Raw genomic sequence first — 14,767 nt, 5'->3', positions numbered from 1 at the left:
ATGATATGGGTGCCTCTGAGCCTGCATCTTTAGGGGGAAGCTCTGTTCTGATATTTTAAAGGCAGGTGTATGCACAGTGCTGTATTTTAGTAGTTTGTTTAATTTAACACATTTGTTTGATGTAAGAACTGGTAAATACACACTGAAATATTGTCTTATTTTTACCCCGAGTTGTCGCTGTCAGTCACACATTGATGTTTTTTTAATGAAATCGTTTTATGACCGGTTTAATTTAAACATGAATTCCATGCCCGAGGTGCATTTTCTACTCTTTGAGTGGCTTAACCACAGAGTACATCTGTCGGGCTTCATTAAACAGCCACACAAAAGTACTGTAGTCACAGACTGGGGTCATTATTCTAACCAAACTGGTCTGAATGCATGGCATGTTTCAGTTGGGTCTTTTATATACGAGTAAATTCCATATAAATGCAGCATTATTACCTTATTCAACGTGTATTAAAGTGTACCAATATTGATTTAGCCCCTTTAGACAAATGTGCCCTCCATTTGAATTGCTAACTCACTTAGAATGGCAAATAAAGGTTTGCTAAAACTGAAAAGAGAAAGAAAATAATCCATGTGTATAAATAATCTTTCACCATGTGGAAGCCACACGTTCAGCTAGAGTACAGCACTACTGGGAGAAACTATTTCTACAAGGCTGCATCCAGTGTAACATGTACATGCTGGTGCCCGTGCTGTTCCAGGGCGTAACCTCGCTTGTTCGAGTGCCCAGAGAGATGGTGAGTTTGTGAAGCTAAAAGGTACCGGTTTGAAGGGGACTGTTGTTTCTGATTCACAGCCTGCATGTCTCCTCTTTTGATTCCTCTGTACGTGCCCTTTCTCTGTCGGCCCCTGGGAGCAGACATATGAAATGGGTCTTTTTGAAGCAGCGAGAGAGGACGGCTCGGATCTGTGAAGTGGTCAAGTGTTACTTACTGGAGTGACTAAAAATCAATTTCCTTTTAGCAGCCAATTATGTACAGTATTGTCTCTTCTGGATGTTTCATTAAAACATAAAGTAATTATATTAAATCAACGTGCTGAGCAGTAATAGGTCATGTTGCTACCATTTCAGCCGGGGATAGTGATTAGTTAATGATCCATATCTTTGAATATCTTTACTGACCTGGATCCTCTGGTATTTCAGACGGATTGGGGATATCACCTCTTTGTTTCAGCTGTTGTTCAACGATGGCTTCACTTGGCTCATCCCCAGATGTGCAGCATGAGAATACAAGGCGAATGCAATCTGTCGCAGTATAACGTTTTGTAATGTAATTGTCAAAAAGGACTCAACTTGCACGGCCACATTTAAATGCCATGGTGATGGTTGCAAAACAAACTGTGTATTTTGCCTTGAACTTACAATAATATATTTGTAATATCTTCCTGACATTGTATTTACTCTGAATGGAAGCGTTTCAAAAGGCCGGAGCAACTACCCATGGACACTATTCTTTTCTTCCTCTCTGTAAGATATTCTAAAGAATCCAATGTTAAACTTTAGTTGTAAACAAAAATCAAGCAGCACTATTAATGAAAAGCTTTTATAACATATGTGTAAATGTTTCACTTCGATGTGGGCTATATTCAAGCTTGTCTGTATGCTTGCTCTTCAGTTGTCCTTGACTGCTGAGGTACACACAGTGTGTGCACACAGACACACTCCTTTGTGAGAATCAAACACATATCTCAACGGTTTATTTTGGGTATGCTCTCAGTCATTGCTAATCTCAATGTTTGATCTATGCTTTGTCATTCCATTTCTTTTTTATTCCTGAACGAAGAGAAGCAGTAATCCTTATTTGAGACTAGAAAAAACTGATCTCTGCTCAAACATTGATTTCCCTGCCTTGGTGGCAGACTTTGATGTGGCTTTAAGTCTACCTTTGATTACAGTGAGTCTTAGAAGACATGCCTTGCATTCAGAGCGAATATTGCTGTGAATATATATATATATTTATATATACATATAGATGTTGTTTGCAGACAAACATGGTCTTTAGATGATCGATCAATGACTTTGGTGACTCTCTGACTTTACGGTATAGCGACAATTGTGGCTTTTGGTTATACGTCTATATAGCAATGATTGGATGGATTGTAATGGGTTCATACAGTACATTCATGTTTCCCTCAGGATGCATTGAAATCATTTTTATGATCTCTTAACTTTTAACCACTATAATCTTTCAATATGAACTACTTTGGTTTTCGGCCTGCAAAAATACATTTTATGAGCCTCGATTGTACTTTATGTTTAACCCTTATGTTGTGTTCGGGTCTCCCGTGACCTGTTTCAAGTTAAAATGATATAATAACTACGCTGTCGTTTTTCTTATCGGAACAAGGCTTCATGATATCCTCCACAACAGATATATAAACACCACAAAACAGATTTTGACCATTTTTGCCACGTCTGAAGGTCACACAAAAAAAAGGTGTATCATTTGGTGTTCGGGTCTGGGTCAATTTTGTTCGCAACATGTACCTGGTCTTATATGATAATATTTTTGAGTGTTTTGCACTGAGATAAATCATGGGTCAAAATGTACCCGCGAACACCATGAACGGTTACAGCTTTCGAACACAACACAAGGGTTCATTACAAAAAGGAAGCATGACAACAACAACAACAACAACAACAACAACAACAACAACAACAACAACAACCAACAAAGTTTAGCTTTGGACATTTTAAATACAAACTTAAGTATTTATATCCGTGGCTCGGGTGCAAACAAAAGCTAAGTCACTGTCATCCATCCCCTGAGAAGTGTGTGTGCGCTGCGCCCCAGCTGTCTCTGGACAGTTGAAGTGGGAAGGAATAAGGCTCGAGGCGTGTGTCACTCACACCGACACCATGTCTCTTACACACAAATGCACAGTGAAGAATCCAGGTGAGAGGAACGGGGTCACCGGAGTCACACACTCCACTTGGTGAGAGGTGTTGCATCTTTAGACTTGCAAGTGTTATAATAGGAAGCACACATCGAGGCTTCTTATGGCTCTTACTTCTATGATAGATTGTGATGCTTAATGGATGATTCATTCGTACATGTACATTCTCATACATTTAATGACAAAATGTAATTATATAAGTAAGTGGACATTTATTTCTCTCTGTAACAGGCATATTGTACATTAGAAGACGAGAGCTCTTCATGTTCCCAGTGACAGGGTAATTATATATATTGTGATGACAATTATGTGAAGACCATATGACACAACCATTCCAAGTATCACGGTGACAGTCACACAGTGTGGGATAACAATATCCCAGTGGCAATATACAATATGTATACTGCCATAAAACTCAGTCGTTAACTTGAGTTTTGTTTTCCGTATTATGGCATTGCAGTGGGATGCAATGTCCGATTTAGACCGGGATTATATTTGAGCAAATCCATCCCTTGGAGAGTCTATTGATGCCTCTCAAAATTAATGCAGGATTTATAAAATGCAGGATTTAAGCTGTTTACACAGATGCAATGAGGGCAACAAAAGGCCTGGAAAAGATTCACAGAACTGGGTTTTTTCGTACTTTGGATCAATGTGTGCCTCTCAGGCTGGAGAGGAGTGGTTATTTCTCATATCCCACATTTTAGAGACACAGACTGAGAACAACATGCTTTTAAGAGCAAAGCTGGCAAAGTCAGGTAGGCCTTTTATTTTTCAAGTATGTGCTCCTTAAAACCCTCCTGTTATCCTCAGATGTACTTTACACCCTTTATCCTCAGGGTCAATTTGACCCCGGTCGTTTAAAACTCAAGACGATGATCATATTCCAAATTGTAACCAACATGTCCAATACCTAAATAACCATTTAAATTAAATTACCCCAACCGTCCCCCCCACAGACCCCTTTATACATCCAGAATTCCTATTATGTGACTATGGACAAATATAAAATCTCACTGACTGAAATAAAATGTTAAAGTAAGATGTTGTTAAAGGACCAATAACTAAAGCAGAGGGTAGGTTTTACAATGATACATTTGCTGTAATAGTCACCTCAATATCATCCTACACAATCAACACACATATGGGTAAAATATTGACATTTTAATATGTGTTATACTACTAAAACAGCCTGAGGTCAAATTGACCCACCGATGCGTACAAAGTGCAGACAGGACATTTAAAAAAGATCATCATGTTCATTTTATGTTAACCCATTATAGACCTAATTATAATTGTATGATTCCCAGAGTCTGAAGACACCAATAAATAATTTGTAATCTTCAGAAGAGCTGACTCAAAGCTAGCCGAAACCTGACTCGAATGTGTTAAGAAATTGTTGTGGTTTGAAGCACTTTGAATTGCCTTGTGTTGAAAAGTGCTATATAAATAAACTTGCCTTGCCTTGCCTTGGTTATGTTAGAAATTAAAATCAATGTTGATATGGCGTAATTTGAATTAAATACACTATTTAACTTAAATCAGTTTTATTCTGAAAAACCTGAAGTTCACTAACTATTAACTTAATACTTTTATTCTGAAAATGCTTCACTTCCGGTTAGCATTAGCATGTGGCGAAATGCTGCATTTTCAAACCGTGAATCAACAGTGAAATGACATGTGATGTTGTACACTGAGCACACTGGGTTTAGCACTCATTTATTGCCGCTGAATAACGTTTATTAGGGAATGTTTAAATAACCACAGACACCAGAATGATGTAATTTAACAATAGAAAAAGGCAGGAATTGCATTGGACCCGCCCCCCGACGACGCCGGCCAATAGGAGAAGACCTCAGATGACAACAGGAAGAGCAAGCCAAGGATTGACCTCTTCTACCTGCTGACCTGGACTGACCGGTCGGATGAGGAGAGCGCCTCCACTCGCACATTTCATGTTGTACACCACCGCATCTTTTGTGTAATTAAATGCTGTTAACTTTTATAAGCTTCCCTTGACTCTTTTCAGTCTCTCCTGCCTTCAGGGTTCTAGAATAGACTACAGTTTCAAACAGAGAAGATGTGAAAATATAGATTTATTTCACCTTAGATAAAAACAACAACTTTGAGATTCTCTTCATGGGGTTATCGGGTACGGCCAGATGCCTGATGAAAAATAACAGAACTGTGTCCAGACATGTACAAATAGTTACTGTCACCATGCAGTAATCACCATGGCTATGTTCTTCTTTTACAGTAGAGTGAACATGTATTGCATCCTTAAACCTATTTCTTAAGTGTTGTTCTAAAGTTTGAAGATCTTTTAAGTAAACTACGAGAACATTTCTCTCCTTTCAAAACACACTTGAGTGCTGTACTGTTGCTCCTTTGAAGATATGTAGTGCTTTCTGTTGCAAGGTTGAATAAGACATTCTTAAATGTGACTAGTAAAAAATGTTAACGGTCAATTTGTAAGAGATGTTATATTGTTGGTCCTTTATGTAAAATAATCCCCTTGAAAAAGCTTCAGCAGCTGCCTTAGGACATGCACCCTGTGGGCTCAGCGCAGTATGCCTGCATTGATACACTTTGGGCCTCTGGGAGTTCTTTATGTAAAATACATTAAAACTGAAAGATGAGGACTTTTTTTTTTATGTAAGACTTTACGAATAACATTTATTCAGGACTGGGTGGCAGCTCTCCTTGGGCGCAGATATCTGAACTGATGGGGAGCACTGGAATACATTCAGGCTTAACACCCAATATGATATGAATCACAACACACAAGGAAACACGAGTCCACTTTTGACTACAGAATACAAATACTTTTGAGTCTTGACTTTAAGATGCTGAAGGTTTTAGTTCATAGCAGGTTCAAAAAGCATTAATTTCTGTCAGTAATACAACAGGCTGGTCCTTGATGCTGGATTAACTGCATATAAATTAAGGTTTCTGAAAACATTTTAGGCATTTGATTTGATCATATGACATGAATAGTTTCAATGAGCAGGCCATTAGTCATGATGCCAAAGAAGACAAGTGCAGGGTACTTATTAAGAGGAATATTCCTTTTTCCTTTGAGGAGGCATTGCATTAACTGGACATTCAGAACAAGGCCATTTATAATGGTTTCAGCTTCTTTATTTGTGCAATGAAATTGTGTTATGTTATGAGTGTAGAAATATTCGACAAACACTTCAAGTTAAGATGTGTTCAAATGACTGGGATCATTCCTTGTTTCCAGGGTGATTGATTTAACACCTGAACATAAGGTAAGATTGGGACCCAGGACATGGCGCCATAGGAGGAGACGACCTACCACGCCGGCAATGGACCACACTAAACCGTCTACGAACTGGGTCGCTTCAAAACATCAATGAAGAAGTGGGGCCTGGCAGACGGTGCTGCATGCGAGTGCGGTGACCCTGAACAGACTGCCGAACATATAATAAGCACCTGCCCTTTATATAGACCACCCTCGGAAGCCAGCCTCTTCGCCGTGGGACCAGAGACGCGGGCATGGCTACACCGAGTTGGACCTCTGACGTCACACAAAAGAAGATGAAGGTAAGATTAATTCATTTCTAGGTTAACTTTTGGATTGAAACTCACTTTTGTGTTGTTTATACTGTACCTCAATAGGAAGTGCTCCACATAAGGTTCTGCTTGATATTACTTTGCTCAGTGTGGAAGGGATTTTTGAGCAGGAGAGGGAGAACCAGTGTTTGAACTCGGGCCTTTTGTCAGATTGTTTTTGCGATGATGGATGGGAGCTGGCATCGCTTGGAACTGACATTCATAGTCCGATACAGTCCTTAGAGAGATGGCTTCCACCGGGGCATACGTCTCAACTGTTGCTGCGACGCGCCACCTGGACCCCTTCAGAGGGAAGAGAGGGTGAGCGTGGGGAGGTGTGGACTTACAGTTCGCACAAATGAAATTGTGCACGGACAATAGCGAAAAGGCTCCCCCTAAACTGTTCGACATGCCCAATAAACTTCCATTTAGCATTCAGAGTTGCAGGGAAGCGCAGTGGAGCATTCAGTATTATGATTTAGTTTATGGGGCTATAGCGGGCGATATTATCCTTACAATGTGAACAATACAATCATAAGAGACTGTTAACCTCGGCACTTTGTTACAGCCCAAAGTACAATGCACTATTCACAAAGGATATTTAGAGTGAGTGTTTCAGAGTAATACAAACCATTTTATCCATGAAAAACGGATACAAATGTAATCATGACTCAGCAAGGACAGATAAAACATCTCATTGATTGCACTGCTGGCGCATTGCATTTCAGTGTGCACTGCCAAGAATAAAAGAGGTGCGCTTTTCAGTCTTTACGCCTCATCTATTGCAAACTATCAGATAAACAGGAGGTGTAGAAGCTTCTTTTGTCACTAATCTGAGCGCAACATCGCGAATGCCTGTAGGAGAGACTTTATGTGGGCACAGTAATCCCCATTTGTAAGATTAATTAATTCCCCTTTTATCTATGACAACAGACTTTTCAGCTAAATAACATTTCGTGTTTCTGAACACCTGGTAAATGAAAGTCCAATTTTACAATTTGTAATCTCATTTTTGGGCCTCCACCAATTCCTTAATGTCTATTTAGCACCAACAACCTCTACCATGATACAAGAATAGTGTATAACTGACGTGTCACGCAGAACAGGTAATGTACGGTGGCTTTTAGAGCTCATTTCAGTCAAAGCATATTGACGGTTAAGATGTGGGGCTACATAATCACACTAGTAAAGCTAAGGAAAGTTGCTTCATTTCATTAATAATTCCATGTAGATGTCTTCTAGCAACTTTAAATGTAATCAGCGTACACATGCTAGATATAAATATGCAGTTCGTTATGTCAACAAACACACAGAAACATTGAGAGCGGACTCGATGGCTGAAAAGCTCCTTCATAATGATGTGACTGGCTTCTGGAAGGAGGTGAGAGCTCTGAACAGGGCCAGTACGTCATTACCGTGTACCATAGAGGGAGTATCTGGAGCCGATAACATAGCTGAGATGTGGAGGCAACATTACTCTACTATACTTAATTGTGTTAAAAGTGACCCCTACAAAGTTGGTAGTGTTGTGAAAAGTGACACAGTGGGAATCACAGCTAAAGAGGTTTATCGAGCAATTGAACAGCTAGCTGATAACAAAGCATGCGGCTCTGACCGAATCACTGCAGAGCACCTTAAACTGGCAAGCCCGAAGGTTGCAGTTCTTCTTGCCATTTGTTTTACCGGCCTCATGACTCATGGTATGTTGCCAGACTCCATGTTGACGGTTACCTTGGTCCCTGTCATTAAGGACAAAGCGGGCAAGGTAGGGAGCTTGGATAACTATAGACCAATTGCTCTGGCCAGTGTGTTATCCAAAGTCCTGGAAAGAATTTTGTTGGATAGACTATGTTCTTATTTATGTACCTCAGATAACCAGTTTGGCTTCAAGGCTAAGCATGGTACTGAGCTATGCATCTATGCTTTGAAGGAAATGGTAGAAACATATAGAAGACAGAATTCCACTGTTCTGATTGGTTTCATTGATGCCTCGAAGGCTTTTGACCGAGTTAACCATCATAAACTGTTTTTAAAATTGAGACAAAGAGGTGTGCCTAACAGTATAATTAGGATCCTGGCTTATTGGTATGCCAACCAGAGCATGCGGATCAAATGGGGGAATGCAGTCTCGGCGCCATTTGGTGTTGGTAATGGAGTCCGCCAGGGGGGGCTCCTCTCACCGAGCCTTTTTAATATCTATATGAATGATCTATCAGATGATTTAAGTGTCTGTAAAACAGGGTGTGTGATTGGTAATGTGATTGTAAACCATCTTATGTATGCCGATGATCTGGCAATTGTTTCTCCTAGCAGTGCTGGTTTTCAACAGTTGCTAAATGTTTGTTCTGATTACGGAGTCAAATTTGACGTTAAATACAATGCTAAGAAGAGCGCTGTAATGATCTGTAGAGCAACAGGGGATAAGAACCTTTGTTTTCCAACATTCTATCTGTCAGGACAGGTGCTGTCTGTTTGCTGTAACACGAAGTATCTGGGACACATCATCACAGATGAAATGGCTGATGATGATGACATGTATAGACAGCGGCGTGTCTTATATATACAAGCCAACATGTTGGCTAGAAAATTCTCTTGGTGTTCAGATAAGGTTAAGGTGAACCTCTTTAGAGCGTATTGCACTCCTCTCTATACTGCCCCCTTGTGGGTCAAGTATAAGAAGGCGAGCCTCCGGAAGCTCCAGGTTGCATATAATGACTGTTTGCGTATACTGCTTAGAAAACCAAGGTGGTGCAGTGCAAGTGAAATGTTCTGTAATGCACGAGTCAACACGTTCCATGCTCTTTTGAGAGGTCTGATGTACAAATTCATCTGTCGATTGAATGTTTCTCATAACTCTGTCATTATGCTGCTTTCAAATCCGTGTCTCAGTGCTGTACGATACCAGTCACCTCTGTGGAAACATTGGTATGGCTGCCTTTTTTTAGTTTGTATTTGAGTGTTGTATGTTTTGTAATAATGGACCAAGAGTCTCTTTAAATAAAGATGATGATGATGATGATGATGATAATCAAGATACAATCCAGACAGATTGTATGAGGTCATATCTAAACATAAAAGTCATATCGATTTTGAGAGTGAGCGGTTCATAGGTCCGTCTACAATCACAGACGAAAACATGTTTAGCCTGAAAACATAGATACAACATCCGCAGAGGTCCAGGTGAAATATTGATCTTAGCTCAAAGAAAAAGAGGACAATCCATTATTGGTGAAGAAACTGATGTCTAAGCACTTGCAAGGTCTCTTGCCACTTTGCAACAGTTGGTGACTTGAAACCACTGGTGCACAGTGGGATATTATCAGAGGGTGAAGGGTCATTATTGGCCAGTGAGAGCTCATTGAGTGCTGCCAGGCGATAATGTGGGAGCCGGGTCCCCGTGGAATACTCTTCTATCCGAGTTGGGCCAACTCTCTAGTGCTGTACTCTTTTCACTCCCCCCACCCCCCGTTCCCCTTCAATATGACACACTTTCTCATCGCGAAATGTCAACCATGTCTCAAGAGGAGAAGAAGAAGAAGAAGAGGAGGAAGGCGGTTGATCTTCTTCTTCTTCTTCTTCTTCTAAAGATTAGTTTGGTTAAGTTCAGTCCGTCTCAAAGGCTGGCTGCTCAGACTCAGGGGAGTAGCGGCTGAAGAGACAAAGCGAGGAAGAAAGAGAACGCAGGGGTAGGGGCTGAAGCAAGAGCAAACAGCCCAAGCAGAGTGGGCGTGTGAAGCCCAATATGTGCTTGAGAGGTTTGCTAATAGGTCATTGTTCTTCATTGTACAGATGAAAGCAGCTTGAGTAAGCAGAGCATGTCAAGCCCACTTCTCCTTTGCATAGTCGACTATACGTTGTGTGTTTGCCTGGGAATTAAGATGTTAACATCAGGCTCTGAAACACACACTCATTCAACTAGCTATTTGCCTCTGGAGCACACACACAAACTCATGTTCATTCAAAAACGTTCACACACACGCACACACACACACACACACACACGCACTTTTAGGGTGCTAATGTAAGCCTGAGTGTTCTCTCAGTTTAAATGGTGTCAGCGATGGCTCCCACCGCGAGACACAAATCTGGTGGCGCTCATCATCTGGTGCTCCCATCTGTCAGCCTGAGCGAGCTGTGTGAGAGAACGTAGAGTGTGTGTGTGTGTGAGAGTTTAGAGGTTATACCAAGACAATGCACTATAAATAGGTGCATGTGTGTAATAGATACAAAGAGGAGACAATGTGTGTGTGTGTGTGTGTGTGTGTGTAGTCAGGGGAGATAAGAGAAAGTGTTTTTGTGTCTCGCTTTCGCCACTCTCCCTTCGGCCAAAGCAACACGCAGACTCATCTGATATATAATTCAGCACTTTACATAATGCAGCCTGCCCCAGTTTAGAGGAATAAAGACTGATAACACACAAACACACAACACAGAGACCTAAAGCACACACATTCCCCCACGATGCAGCAGGTGGCCACAATCAATGCCTGTTGACTCCAGCTGTGCGGCGGTCAGTGGCACCAAGTGGAGTGTGGCATTTTAACATCAAAACAACTTTATTTTTGGAAATTATATAATTATACATTATGTAATTACAGTACACTAATGAGGCCATTGCTGAGAAGGTTTGCTGCCAGAATAAACGTCTGCACGCCATGCAACACAACAAGGGTTTATTTGGAGTTCACAATATGCAGAGATACACTGATCAGTGACAGAAAGTCACATATACTCTGTACTGTGATACGGCACACACGTATCAATGTTCTTCTTATTAAACGAGATTAAAAGTTATCTTAGAAAAATATATATTGAGAGCCCCTTCTACTACCACTGTTTTGGTGCCGTGAATAAACACTAGCACAGGGGTGTCAAACTCAATTTCATCACGGGCCACATCAGCATGAAGGTTGCACTCAAAGGGCCGGTTGTAACTTTAAGACTATATAAAAATACATATATAAATATTTAATATATATAAAATAATGCATTATATTACATTATTGCCTCTGCATTGGATTGTTATGGGATAGGGTAATAACTTCATAATTAACTACGTCTGAAAGCAGAAGTCTAGGGCAAATAATTGCAAGTCTCTTCAGTGAGGATGTTACAACATGATTTAAAAAGAAAAGCCAAATTCTGAAAAAGTGACATTTTGAAAAGAAAGTAACATTTATATTCTTTTCAGAAAGTAACATTTTGAAAAGAAACTCTAATTCGGAGAAAAAGGCAAATTCTAAGAAAAAAATGCATAATAAAAGAAAAGGCAAATTCTGAGAAAAGTCAAATTTGAGATGCATTGTGGGACATGTAGTTTTTGGGCAACGTGCTTCTGTAAAGTAGCATCTAACCGTATAATAAACTTATTATATTCTTTGCAAGCTCTTGTGGGGCCACATAAAATGAAGTCGCGGGCCGGATTTGGCCCCCGGGCCTTGAGTTTGACACCCCTGCACTAGCACGATGAATATTTATAAATCCGCAGAAGAAAATAGTACCCACAAAATTAAACAGTTTGAATGACATAAGAGAAACATGTATATCTGTGTCTTCAGCAGGAACACAGACTTGGGGGCCTGAGATTGTTATTCACATCATATTTGTACTTTCTACTTAAGTAAAGGTTCACAAGAAATATTTTAAATCTGGGGAAAAGAAAAACAATGAAAGAAATGTATCCCCGTTCTAATTACATCCCTAGCCATTATCGCTGAAGAAAAGGTTATGAGATGTGCATGTTAATGTTTTGTTCACGAAATGGACACTTTTTATCTAAACCTTATGGAATTTCTCGGTGTGCAAATTCACTTGAGTAAAAAAATAATTAAATATTGTTTGAAAACTGAGCTTTTTTTAACTGCTCACAATGGCCTATTGTTCATTTGAATACAGCAGTTAGGATAATTAAACTGAATTGGTGGTGTTACAGCTTGATTGACATATCCGTACAAAAAAAGCAAGGCTTGTTTCCAAGGTAACCTGTGCACCCGTTTCTGTCATTTCATATTCACCTTACAATATCATGCAATGAATTCAAAGAATACAACAAATCACTATATATTACAGCAACACAACGATGAAATCTGAATAAAACTGCTACTATGTTTGTCATGCTGTGTGTGTATTCGTTTTATATTTTCTTTCTATGTCAACCCGAACAACAACAAAGTGGTGATGCCACTAAGAAAGCCTCACCTAAATATAAGGATAACACTACATCACACATGCCACCATTTTATTAAACTAAACAACAATGTGAAACACCTCTCTTGAATGTTTTTAACTATACCCTGGCAGTAAAGTTATGTTGTATTCAGGAGAAAGCAGCTTGTTGATGTCAGCAGTGGTTATCTGATACAGAGCAGTGGAGGGGAGAACGCAGAGTGCCTGTCCATGCTCCAACACTAGATCCCACACACAATGTCATCCCCGAGGTCTATTTGTCACTCGTTCTCATGCAGTCCAGTATTACTGAACCCAGAACATAAAGCATGCACAGCCCATTCTTCTCACTTAATGCGCTTTGAATGGCATGTGTGCGTGCTGCAGAGTGCGGACAGAAAGCACACAACAAACCTGTGCAGTCGTGGGAACTGACAAGAAGAACATCCACACGTCAACAACAAACACAAATATTATTTAATGGTTTATTGAAAGGGAGGCCAAGTTGGGTATTCATGATGCTTTCTGGGACTGAAATGCTTTACTCATTATTATTCTGCAATGTTTCCCTGTAATTTGTTTGGGTTAGGGCATTTCAAACTAAACGTGTATGCATATTTTAGTGAGTATTTTTTCAGGTAGCCCAAGATCCAATATTTCCAATTTTGTGTACCGTACTTTTCGGACTATAAGCCGCGACTTTTTTTACCCATTTTGTTTGTACAGCTAACGGCCACTAGGGAACCTCCTAAATCTATGGATTTTACAGGTACAATTAACCACCTTTAACTCTACGGGCTCTAGGACCGGTCCGCGCCCGCCACCTTTAAGGGGCGGGCTCCAGCAGGAAAAGCTGGAGGCCGGAAAAGAGGGAGACAGGTAGCGCGCCAAGTGGAACCGAGAGACAGAACGAGAGCAAGACAGACGGACAATTTAGCTGCTGCGGCTTATATGCAGGTGCGCTTTATAGTCCGCAAAGTACGGTATATGCTAATACATCACTTACTCCAGCTTTTAGTGACCATATGATTTTTCCTGACATGAGTTAGCGTAGCAATCTACTGCGCATGTCGCAGAAAACTCCAGAAAGTAGTACACACTGAACTATATGTCCACATAGCTTGGGAGTTTAACCGAGGCTTTAGTGTCACATTTTAATCAGACTTTATTCCTGCATGTGCGATGTGCAAATTAACTTTCTCTCCCGCTAATCCACATGTGTCTAATGTGTGCAAACATGCACTCGCGGACACACATGCTGTACTGTACGCACAGCACACACACATTGGGCTACTTTGGGCCAAATCCACATATGGGCCTATAATCTGGTCTCTCAAGGTGTTTGGATTTATCTTTCATTCAGCGGGGGAGCAGGTCTGCCAGCTCCTTGATTGCTTAAACCACATTATCCCTCCACTCTGCATCCTAATGAATGTCCACCAGGCACAGAGATGTGTGTGTGGCGCTTGTGGAGAAGGTACGAGCGTTTTGTATGCACTAGAGTGTGTGTGTGCACGCCTGGTATCTGGCACTCACGTGTTCCGTGAGTGAGTATTTGGACGCACACCGCTGCGTTTCCTGGCACGCCTTGAATCTTCATTATGTTTAGCTGCGGGGCACAAAAACAATTTGTAACTTCACAAGGTGATATGGGCACTTTTGTGGGGGGGGGCACTGCGTGTCTGCCATACCTGCCACCATCTAGCTCACCTTGCTAAATGGTTGGCCATAAAGACGGGATGTTAAGATGCCCTCTGAGCGCCACCAGTGCCATGATTCTCTGTCGTAAAGACAAGCTCCTCCGTCATGTATGTAACAATCAGCTTCCAGCTTGATATTTGCTTAAGCTCCTCATTTTCTCATTAGAGAAATTGAAAAATTAAAAAACATTCAACCTGAGCTTTAGGTTGGTTCTCTATTATTAGAAATGCATATAAAACACACTTGAAGTGGTGAAACCTTCAGGTGAGCTAGGCAAAAACTGTATGTCATCAACTTAATTATATCATTTCTACATTACATGTTTAAGCCTAATGACTACTCCTTTGCCACTTCTAAAAGTATACAGCTATCTAATGACTACTCCTTTGCCACTTCTAAAAGTATACAGCTATAGTCA

The sequence above is a fragment of the Pseudochaenichthys georgianus genome, chromosome 2 (genome assembly GCF_902827115.2).
Source record: "Pseudochaenichthys georgianus chromosome 2, fPseGeo1.2, whole genome shotgun sequence".
Lineage (NCBI taxonomy): Eukaryota > Metazoa > Chordata > Actinopteri > Perciformes > Channichthyidae > Pseudochaenichthys > Pseudochaenichthys georgianus.
The sequence above is the reverse complement of the archived record's forward strand: the minus strand, read 5'-3'. Positions refer to the sequence as shown.